This window comes from Pseudophryne corroboree, chromosome 1 (genome assembly GCF_028390025.1).
Source record: "Pseudophryne corroboree isolate aPseCor3 chromosome 1, aPseCor3.hap2, whole genome shotgun sequence".
Taxonomy (NCBI): domain Eukaryota; kingdom Metazoa; phylum Chordata; class Amphibia; order Anura; family Myobatrachidae; genus Pseudophryne; species Pseudophryne corroboree.
Window position 1 is genome coordinate 510,563,724 of NC_086444.1, and position 12,066 is coordinate 510,575,789.

Below are 12,066 nucleotides of genomic sequence, written 5' to 3' on the forward strand. Positions count from 1 at the left end.
ACTTATACTTAAAAACAAATGTCATTAACAGCATGTACTACTCTCATCTAATTACATATTTGTATACATGACTCATTAATGGGTGGATTATGACAAAGTCAAATGTGAAACCATTAGGCATGTACATTGTTTAACAAACTGTCATTTAACTCTTTTCTTGCTGTCAGTATGGGACGTAGGTATGTGACTGGCGGTCGGGAGACTGACGGTCACTATACCGACACCAGGATTCTAAACGATTGACATGCCTACTGACAGGGACTATTCCCACTGGTGGGTGTCCACGACAGCCATAGAGTGGGAATATAACCTGGGGCAAGTGCAGTGAGCCACCGAGCCCCGCCGGCAATCTATAGCTTGGGATCCCGGCGTTGGTATGGTGACCGGCAGGATCCCAAACACCGGTCAACCGAACCCAACCCGTCAATGGGGGTAATTCCAAGTTGATTGCAGCAGGAAATTTTTTAGCAGTTGGGCAAAACCATGTGCACTGCAGGGGGGGGGCAGATATAACATTTGTAGAGAGAGTTAGATTTGGGTGGGTTATTTTGTTTCTGTGCAGGGTAAATACTGGCTGCTTTATTTTTACACTGCAATTTAGATTGCAGATTGAACTCACCCCACCCAAATCTAACTCTCTCTGCACATGTTATATCTGCCTCCCCTGCAGTGCACATGGTTTTGCCCAACTGCTAAAAAATTTCCTGCAGCGATCAACTTGGAATTACCCCCAATATGTGGTTTTACCAAAAAATCCCCCTAGATATCTCTATTTAGTTGTTTATTAAGATGCATAGTATAACACAGGTGGTAGGGTAAATTCTTATTAGTAGAGTAAGACTTGGGGGCTACATAGAGTAATCAGAAGTATTACAAGCTGCAAGATTCTTTGAAAAACTATAGCAGCTTTAAAGCATGCTTGAAAACCACTGATAAATTGCCGACTGATAAAAGCCTAGACTAGATAATAACATTTAAGCTGTGTTCTTTTCGGTTTGACCAAAAAACAGGAACTGACTAAATGTAACTGAAAGTTAGAAGCCAAGGCTAAATGTAAGAATTTACAAGTGAGGCTAATGTTTTGCACAGTTGAGGTACCTGTATCCCTTAAATGAGTGGCCAGCACCTATCTGTCCTCTATTACTGCACTCTACCAAGTTTTGCTATCTAATTTTACTGTACACCTTTTCCCCAACACATGGGGCATATATACAGTAGCTTTCAGAGCGGCACTCACTCCTACAGTGAAACTTCTGTCCTGGTGTCATGGGGGATTACAACATTAATTGCACAGTGACCAGCGCTGTTATTGCCAATAATAATTCTCTGCAGTGGCAAGGATTTACAATCCACCTTTCAAAGGTTGTAGTATTATATGACAAGTATTACAAATCCAACACAAGCAAGTAAATGGTGTACACTCACGTTTTTCACATGTTGACCATGTGTGCTGGCAGGGAGCTACTCGTTGCTGTCCGGATCGCCGCGGCTGCGTGTGACGTCACGCAGCCGTCATTGCCTGCCTCCCTCAATGGTCCGGGCACGCCTGCGTTGCCCGGACTATGCCCCCTAAACGGCGGTCAAACGCCGCCGGACCGCGCCGTCCCACCCAGCGACCACCTCTACCTGTCAATAAACAAAATAAACTATTAAACTGGAAGCACTGTGCCTTGCCGATCACAGTAGTGGCACAGGTAGCAGTTATAATAGGATTGAGCTGTCCATGAGCACTTGCCCAATGCAATGAACAATTCCCTAGTGCAGTGACAGCTGAGTAGACGTACATAATGCCAGGTAGTGGCTGCAAATGAAATTCAAATCCTGAAATATAACAAAAAGGAGAATAAATGCATAAACAGTTACCATTGTCTAAGCTACTTCACATCAAGAAAAAGGATTACAATATGTATGAAAGACATAGGAGTACTCAAGGGGGTACTAATAGTTTATAGAGTACACTAGTTACCAGCCCGTCAAAATGACAGAACAACATAACAGTACTGTGCGTGCCTGAACGGAGCAACATTTGAATTGCTCCATCGGGCGCCATCTAGTGGCCGTTTGCACGCAAATTTGAATTCCTCATAGAGGTGAGGAGCAGCGCTAGCTTTTTATTAAATAGTATATTATACATTGCTTTACCAAAAACATTTAGCAAATCTATACACACTAGGGTTAACTTTTTTTGTCAGACACCATTTAACTCATCAGTATATTTTGAGAAGGAAACTGGGGTAATTGTAAAAAAGCCATGCAAACAAAGGGAGAACAGACCAATTCCACACAGATAAGGTTCTGGTTGTATTGAACCCATGCCCACATCGGGTGTTATTCAGTAAGGACTGCAGATTCTGCTAGAAAGCAGAACCTGAAATCCTTTCTGTAGCATAGTGTGGGCCACCCATTGCAGGGCATTTACATTGCGTTCGCATCAATTGTGGACGACCCCCTGCAGCCGCAGCTAGGCACGCAGGCCGATGCTGTGGCTGCAGGGACCAATATAAATGTGTCCCCTAGCTGCAGCATTACCTCCCTGACTAGTGGAGTCTGATGCTGGTTGTTAAAATATGGGGGACCCCTAGCAATTTTTCCCCCCTGTATTTTAGCAACCAGGACCATCTCAAAGGGCCTGAGGCTGGTTATGCTTTTTTTTTTTTGGTGTGGGGGGAGGACCGGCATATATTTTTGTTTACAGACAGAAGCATGCACAGATCTCACTGACCCAAAATTGACTCATGGACCCAAAATGTCAATGCTTTGTCCCACCAAACCACTTGGTTATCAGTTTTGCCTTATGGCAAGGTGCTCCATCATGCTGGAAAAGGCATTGTGCATCATCAAACTGTTCTTGGATGGTTGGGAGATGTTCTTGAAGGATGTTTTGGTACCATTCTTTATTCATGGTTGTGGGGAAAGGAGGCATTGGGTAAAACTGTATTTTTGGTGTTTCATTCTTGGTAGCAATTAATGTACTTTTGATCCTTTCTGTTCCCTTGTCTCTCTGGCTTGTGTCCCTGTCCCCCATGTGCGTGTTCATTCACAGGACTAAAACTATTAGCCTGTATATTATGTACTGTAATCTTATTCAGCTAAATACAGGTGTCTTGTCACCTGGCACATAGTACTGTCATGCTGTGGTGTTGTTAGTAGGAGGCCATTCTGTGTATGAGGTTACAAGTTATCATTGATATGCCTGCCTAAACCACCTGTTATCCTTATATAGATACACAGGAAGTACCTATAAGGGAAAGGTAAGATCTCACTCAAAAAGTACCTCATGGGTTAAATTCCCCCTCCACAGGGACACTCAGGACTTAAAGCAATTTCCCTATTATTATTCCTTCTATTGGCTTCCCATTGTTCATCTCTTGGTTCTTACAGACATCTTGGAGCTTGACCCAGCATGTGTTCAGCAGGAAAGGACAGCTGGGGGAGGGAGGAGGGAGAGACCTGATAAGGGATCCCAAAAATCAGGAAATTGTGCAACTTCCCCAGGTGACCACAGCATCATGGGAATTTGGAAGGTTTAAAAGAGGTTGCTCAGATCAGGTCCTGATGTTTGTAGCTGGACTTTGGTTAAGGGTTTATTCTCTGCCAAGGTACCTTGTGGAACGCATCGCCAGTGCTGTGTGGACTTATACAAATATCCTCCTGTGGACTAATCTGTTATCACTGCTAGGCAGACTCAGTGATAGTTCGGCTGTGTGGAGCTGTTTGTAACTTCTGTGTGGAATTGCTGTGGAACTAAATCCTCTTCTGGTAATGACTTTTACTTGGTTTCATCTGCTCTGTGTCTGAGTATTAAATGAACCCTGGAGTAAATTTACTAAGATGCGAGTTCTATTTAAGATGGGATGTTGCCCATAGCAACCAATCAGATTCTACTTCTCATTTATCTAGCACCTTCTAGAACATAATACCTGTATCCTCACAATGGCCCTCATTCCGAGTTGATCGGTCGCAAGGCGAATTTAGCAGAGTTACACACGCTAAGCCGCCGCCTACTGGGAGTGAATCTTAGCTTCTTAAAATTGCGACCGATGTATTCGCAATATTGCGATTACTAACTACTTAGCAGTTTCAGAGTAGCTTCAGACTTACTCTGCCTGTGCGATCAGTTCAGTGCTTGTCGTTCCTGGTTGACGTCACAAACACACCCAGCGTTCGCCCAGGCACTTCCACCGTTTCTCCGGCCACTCCTGCGTTTTTTCCGGAAACGGTAGCGTTTTCAGCCACACGCCCCTGAAACGCCGTGTTTCCGCCCAGTAACACCCATTTCCTGTCAATCACATTACGTTCGCCGGAGCGATGAAAAAGCCGTGAGTAAAATTACTTTCTACATAGCAAAGTTACTTGGCGCAGTCGCAGTGCGAACATTGCGCATGCGTACTAAGCGGATTTTCATTGCGATGCGATGAAAAATACCGAGCGAACAACTCGGAATGAGGGCCAATGTTCTTAGGCAAAATTGTAAGTGAGCCCACTCCCTTGCCTGAGAAGCAACCCCACACATGGTCTCAGGATGCTTTACTGTTGGCATGACACAGGACTGATGGTAGCGCTCACCTTTCCTTCTGCGGATAAGCGTTATTCCAGATGCCCCAAACAATCCGAAGGGGATTAATCAGAGAAAATGGCTTTACCCCAGTCCTCAGTCAATCCCTGTACTTTTTGCAGAATACCAGTCTGTCCCTAATGTTTTTCCTGGAGAGAAGTGGCTTCTTTTCTGCCCTTCTTGACACTAGACTGGACACTGGAAATTCTTGGGCACCCTGAAGCCTTCTTTACAACTATTGAACCTCTCTCCTTGAAGTTCTTGATGATCTGATAAATGGTTGATTTAGGTGCAATCCTACTAGCAGCAATATCCTTGCCTAGGAAGCCCTTCTTGTGCAAAGCAATGATGTCACGTTTCCTTGCAGGTAACCATGATTAACAGAGGAAGAACAATGATTTCAAGCACCACCACACCTTTTAAAGCAGAGGTTCTCAAACTGTGCACCTGCTGGGTTACCTGCAAAACATGCACTGGGTGGGCCCCCGAGGACCGAGTTTGAGAACCTCTGTTTTAAAGCTTTCAGTCTGTTATTCTAGCTCAATTAGAATAACAGAGTGATCTCCAGCCTCCAACACTCTCACCTGTGTTAACGAGATAATCACTGACATGATGTCAGCTGGTCATTTTGTGTCAGGGCTGAAATTAAGTGGAAATGTTTATGTGCTTTAGGGGGTCATTCCGAGTTGATCGCTCGTTAGTTTTAGCAGCCGTGCAAACGCTATGCTGCCGCCCACTGGGGAGTGTATTTTAGCTTAGCAGAAGTGCGAACGCTTGTGCAGCCGAGCTCTGCAAAAAAGTGCGAACGCTTGTGCAGCCGAGCTCTGCAAAAATAGTTTGTGCAGTTTCAGAGTAGCTCTGAACCTACTCAGCGCTTGTGATCACTTCAGCCTATTCGTGTCCGTATTTGATGTCATACACCTGCCCAGCGAACGCCCTGCCACGCCAGCGTTTTTTCAGACTCACCTGCGTTTTTGCAAACATAAAAGTCCCATCTGTCGCGTGTATTTTGTTTAAGCCGAGTGGCATACCATTGGGACTATTATTGCTATATATACATACAATATTTGCAGTTTTCCTTCAGGGATTAACACAAAAAAATGCTCAGTGCTACTAACCCTTGAGCGAGCCACATAAAGCTGCCCATAGGAGAAACAGCTGGTCCTGAGATCTATGCCAGCATCCCTGAGCGTTTGCCCTTACAACTTGTTTATCGTCATAGCGAAGCAGGCGATTACAGGAAACTGCAGGCACTTAAACTGAAAAGGAGTATATTTGGGGATGAGGGGTATATGTTGTATAAACACAGTCTCACTTGCGCCATATCCCGTTAGGATCTCTGCCTCAATTAAGTCAAGTTACACAGAAGCATGATCGGAACATCGAGTATCTGTTTTTTCCTTTATTGCTCTTATGTCACATCATACATACAGTACCTCAGTTTCATTCTAGGTCACTAAGCTATACAATAGTGAAAACGCAATTCAAATGCATCCAAAAGTTTTTGTGTGATGCTGGAATGAACAAACACAAATTCAGATTTTTTTTTTAGAAGTATATTTCTCAAAAAAAAAAAAAAGCTATATACCAATTATAGCTGTTTAGCGGCTCCCACTGCTAGGGAGATGCGATAGACCTTAACTAAAAAATAATAGTTATTGTAAAACTTACCTTTGTTAACTCTTTTTCTTCTAGGTCCATAGGATCCACAGGGTTAACCTTGGAGTATGCTCGGAGACCAGGATTCAAGCACCGATCAGCAAAGCTTTTGAGCCTCCCAGGTTGCACTGGGTTCCTCTCCACTCATACCCCGCCCACCGCTCAGGCTCTTCAGTTTTAGTTAACAAGCACAAAGCAGGAGCTGCAGAGGAGAGAAGAATGGTACACACAGGAAACACACTCTCACTTGTAGAAGGGAACTGGTGACCGAGAAGAGTAACCCATTGAAGCTAGGTGCGTCAGGGTGGGTGCCCTATGGGTTTGAACCTTGAAGAAGAAAAAGCGTTAATAAAGGTATGTTTTACCATAACTCTTATTTTCTTCTTCAGGGTCCATAGTCTCCACAGAGTTAATCTTGGGGATGTCCCAAAACAGTTGTAATAGGGAGGGAACGCTCCTAAGATGAAAGGAGGAAACTGCGGACAAAGGTTGCATCCTGAGAGGCAAACGTATCAAAGGAAAATAACCTTGCATAGTTGTTCAACAGACGCGCCAGGGCAGGCTGCGCATGAAGGACCCACAGAGTGAGTAGCATGAGCAGAGACTGTACTTGGTACTGGTAGATCAGCCTGCGTGTAAACCTGTGAGATGGTCATGCAGAGCCAACGAGCAAAGGTCTATTTATTGGTTGGCCAGCCACGCTTCTGGAATCCAGAGAAAGAACAAGAAATCCGTTTTCTTAATGAAACTGGTACGGTCCACGTAGATCTTCAGAGCATGGACTACGTCCAACAAAGCATCCTCCGGTGAAAGCCCAGGTTCATGGAAGGTTGCTGGTACCACAACTGCTTTGTTGATATGGAACTTGGATACTGCCTTAGGTAGGTATTCCTGCTTAGTCCGAAGGACAGCACTGTCGTGATGAAAAATAAATAAATTGGTGACTGCAGGAGAGTGCCCCCAAGTCAGATACTCTGCGGCTGAGGTGATGGCCAAGAGGAAGAGAGTCTTCATAGTCAACCATTTGAGGTCAACAGTATCCAATGGGTCAAAGTGAGGCAGTTGCAAGGCCGAAGAACCAAGGACAATTATCAAGGAGCCACTGGAGGAACAAAGGAATCTGGAGCTCACCCTGAAGGAAGGTATGGACATCTGGCAAGGGAGCAAGTATTTTCTGAGACCAGACAAACAGAGCAGAGACTTGAAGTTTGAGAGATGCAAGGTGGAGACCCATGATAAGACCCATCTGTAGAAATGCCAGAAGGCTAAGAATCCGAAATACCAGAGGATCATAGTGAGCACAACACTGAAAGTAAGAGTGCCAGATACGGTAATATATGCGGGCTGATGCCGGTTTCCGAGCATGAAGCATTGTTTGAATAACCGCACTGGAAAACCCTTTATTCCTTAGGATGGATGACTCAAGAGCCACGCTGTCAAAGACAAGCGAGCTAGGTCAGAGTGTAGACAGGGACCTTGTGAAACAGTAAATGGTGGCAAACTGCTCTAATCAAGCTGGTAACAATCCTCAGGTGCTGCGGGACAAGAACAAGGTTACTCTAGACAAGAAAAACAAAAGGGATTTTTCCCACGCACTCTGCTGGCTGCTAGTAAGAAGAACTATGGCCCTCATTCCGAGTTGTTCGCTCGCAAGCTGCTTTTAGCAGCATTGCACACGCTAAGCCGCCGCCTACTGGGAGTGAATCTTAGCTTAGCAAAATTGCGAACGAAAGATTCTCAAAATTGCGAATAGAAATTTCTTTGCAGTTTCTGAGTAGCTCGAGACTTACTCTTCCAGTGCGATCAGTTCAGTGCTTGTCGTTCCTGGTTTGACGTCACAAACACACCCAGCGTTCGCCCAGACACTCCTCCGTTTCTCCAGCCACTCCCGCGTTTTTCCCAGAAACTGTAGCGTTTTTTCACACACTCCCATAAAACGGCCAGTTTCCGCCCAGAAACACTCACTTCCTGTCAATCACACTCCGATCTCCAGAACAAAGAAAAAACCTCGTAATGCCGTGAGTAAAATACCAAACTTCATAGCAAATTTACTTGGCGCAGTCGCAGTGCGAACATTGCGCATGCGCAATTAGCGGAAAATCGTTGCGATGCGAAGAAAATTACAGAGCGAACAACTCGGAATGACCACCTATATACTATGTAATAATAGAAAATGTAGAGCTCTTCGTTACATATGTTTTGCAAAAGATATGATAAGCCTCCAGGCCACTTCACGGCTGCTCTATTACTGGAGGTCCCTAACTAAGCATAAGTCCAGGGCTTGTCAGTAAGCCCCAGTGGCCTAATGGATAAGGCACTGGCCTCCTAAGCCAGGGATTGTGGGTTCAAGTCCCATCTGGGGTGGAAGTCATTAAAGCAGCTGTCTCATCACTAGAGTTGATATTCCCTGGATTTATGCTTAGTTAGGGACCTCCAGTAATAGAGCAGCCGTGAAGTGGCCTGGAGGCTTATCATATCTTTTGCAAAACATATGTAACGAAGAGCTCTACATTTTCTATTATTACATAGTATATAGTTCTTCTTACTAACAGCCAGCAGAGCGCGTGGGAAAAATCCTTTTTGTTTTTCTTGTCTAGAGTAACCCCCTCCCGCAGCACCTGAGGATTGTTACCAGCTTGATTAGAGCAGTTTGCCACCATTTATTGCAGTTCAGTGAGGCACAGATGGAGCCAGCATTAGGAGGGCATGCTGGGTCCTGTGGTGCCATTTGGAGGATACAGGGGTGCCTCCAGGTAAGCTAGCTCTCAATCTGGATATGTTTTGTATGTGCCATTATCATGTGGCCGTACATTAAGCAATTGTATGACCCATAGTGATTATTATTATTATGCTGTGTGTGAGTTTGGGGAGTGGTACCCCTCAGGTCTGGTGTGACTGGGCTACCTTGGGGCAGCACGCCATATTATTTATTTAGCACTTATGTAACACTCCTATTTTTTCACTAATATTACTCTTTTGAGTATTTTATTAACACCCTTATTTCTGTAGCACTTTCTAACCCATAGCTTCTGCTTCTTTCTTAACACATATTAACACCTTCGTATTTAAATGGTGTGCTGCCCTAGGGTGGTCGGGCCTGAGCCGACTTTGTTGGGTCCAAGCCCTGGACTTATGCTTAGTTAGGGACCTCCAGTAATAGAGCAGCCGTGAAGTGGCCTGGAGGCTTATCATATCTTTTGCAAAACATATGTAACGAAGAGCTCTACATTTTCTATTATTACATAGTATATAGTTCTTCTTACTAACAGCCAGCAGAGTGCGTGGGAAAATCCCTTTTGTTTTTCTTACCTTGTGAAACAGGTCTGGTCGAAGAGGTAGTGGGAAGGGCACATCTATGGAGAGACAATGAAGATCCGTGAACCAATGACGCCTGGGCCATGCCAGAGCCACCAGGATGATCGTGCCGCCCTCCTCTTTGAATTTGCGTAGCACTCTGGGAAGGAGAGATACTGGAGGAAAGAGATAAGTCAGAATAAAGGGCCACTGTTAAGAGCATCCACGAAGGTTGCGTCCTGATCCCTTGTCCTGGACCAGTACACGGGCACCTTGTGGATGTGTCTGGATGCCATGTGGTCCACGTTCGGAAGTCCCCATTTGTTTACCAGAAGCTGAAAGGCATCTGGGTGTAGAGACCACTCTCCAGCGTGCATATTCTGTCAACTGAGGAAGTCTCCGTCCCAGTTGAGGACCCCCGGGATGAAGATCGCGATGATGGCTGGAAGATGGGAGTTCTACCCAGGCAAGGATCTGTACTACTTCCTGCATGTCGGCGGCACTGTGAGTGCCCCCCTGCCAATTGATATAATATGATATTGTCTGACTGTACTTGTACAAGAGAGGCGTGAAGAAGATCCTGAGCCATCTGAAGGACCTGGTAATCTGCCCAAATTTCCAGGACACTGATCAGAAGAAGATCCCTCTGTTGGGGACCAGTGGCCCTAAAAGGAGTGACTGCCCATAACAGCTCCCAACCCAGGGAGGCTGGCATCCGTGGTGAGAAGAACCCAGTGTGGAATCCAGATCGGACGACCCTTGTCTAGGTTGGAAGTTTGTAGCCACCAAGCGAAGGACGTCTGGACATCTGGAGGCAGTACGACTGATTTGATCTGTTTGGGATGTTTATTCCACATGTCGAGTATCAGATGTTGGATAGGCCTGGAGTGGAATTGGGCTCATTCCATCATGTTGAAGGCAAATAATATGGAGCCCAGGGTCTGCATTGCCAAGTGAATAGAGGCTCTGTGACTGTGGAGTAGGTTGTGAAAGCACAAATGTAGTGCTGCAATCGTTTTCCAGAGGAAGAAAGATGCATTGCACATGAGCATCCAGCAGAGCTCCGAGATAGAGCATCCTCTGAGACAGGATGTGAGAGGACTTGGCCCCATTGATCAGCCATCTGTGACTCAGAAAGAATGACATAGTCACCTGGAGATGATGGTGGAGTACCTCTGGAGAATGTGCAAGATGGAGGTTGTCCAGGTAAGGGAGTATCCTGATTCCCTGCCGTCAAAGATGAGCAGCCATTACAGATGGGTCCACCGTTATCTTGAGTAGTTTTCTGTGCCTAGTCACAACATGACTTATTAGCATAAACCCTTCATCTATTGTTCTCAACTGCAATACAATACACAGAACAATACAGCAGGGGATTAAGTCATTACAGAAGGGGATTAAGTCTGACTGGCCAGTCACAGTTAATCCTATTAACAGTCAAGATAAATGTGGACCCATCTGTACCACCATGAGTTTGGTGAACACCCTGAGGGCTGTGGAAAGGCCAAAGGGTAGGGTCCGGAAGTGGAAATGCTGATGGAGGACAGCAAATCGGAGGTTTTGTTGATGACAGGGTGCTCTAGGCACATGGAGGTAAGCATTCTGTATATCCAGGGATACCAAAAAATCCCCAGGATGCATAGCCAGGACAATGGAACAAAGAGTTTTCAATCAAAACCTGGTGTTAGGAACTCCCTTTATGCAAAACAGAACTCCAAGTCACAGATCGTAGTAGAAAACAGGTAGGTTTATTTTACGGTGGTGAAGCATACAGGAAAACAAAAATGATGTCAAGCACAGCAGACTGAAATAAATATTTCCGGAGTATCACAGAAACATGAAAAACTTAACTTGGTGGTGCAAGTAAACTGGAATCCCAACATAAACTCAGGAATACTGGAGAACACGGTTTGCAGGCTAGACTTGGACAGTAACAGAGGGCTTGAACACAAGAAACCAAGACTGGCAGGCTAGTCTGGAAAACTGACGTTTAAACAGGAACACAGGATACCAAGACTGGCAGGTTTGACAGGCAAACAACATTAATGATCCAGCAATGCACGCTGGATCTTTAGCCAATTATATAGCACAGGCAACAGGTGAATCAAGCTGGAATAGAAGCCTAATTAATACACCTGACCACAAAACAGAACAAACCCAAGGTCTGGTGACCCCTAGTGGTAAAGAACATATCACTAGAAAATACACAGCACACATAATATAACATAATCCCCCCTTTACAAGGCGGATTCCAGACGCCTTAAAGAGTCATCTTCTTTTTCTTTTCTTTTTTTAGAAAAAGACAGTGGGGAGCTTATACCCTCTTGCAATTCAGAGTCCTCCCGGAGAATAAATCCTGCAAAACTGGTTCTTGAGCGTCCATCAATGAACATGCCCACATCAAGGCCTCCCCTTTGCACCTCATCAACATGTTGGCAATATCAGAATGGGCACAGTCAATTGACTCAAGGTTCTGCTTAAGAAAGGACTCAATTTGGGAGAACTCTCAGTCAAAATATATAGGCTGGTCTTTACAAACTGATGGACTCTTTGGCAAA

General features: G+C 45.1%; 1 non-coding gene across 1 annotated transcript; it reads left to right on the forward strand.

Annotated features, from left to right (window-relative positions):
• The first annotated feature begins 8,505 nt into the window (after window positions 1–8,505).
• On the forward strand, window positions 8,506–8,578 carry TRNAR-CCU (transfer RNA arginine (anticodon CCU)). Its single transcript has one exon. It is a non-coding gene; the product is annotated as a tRNA-Arg (tRNA).
• Window positions 8,579–12,066: the final 3,488 nt, after the last annotated feature.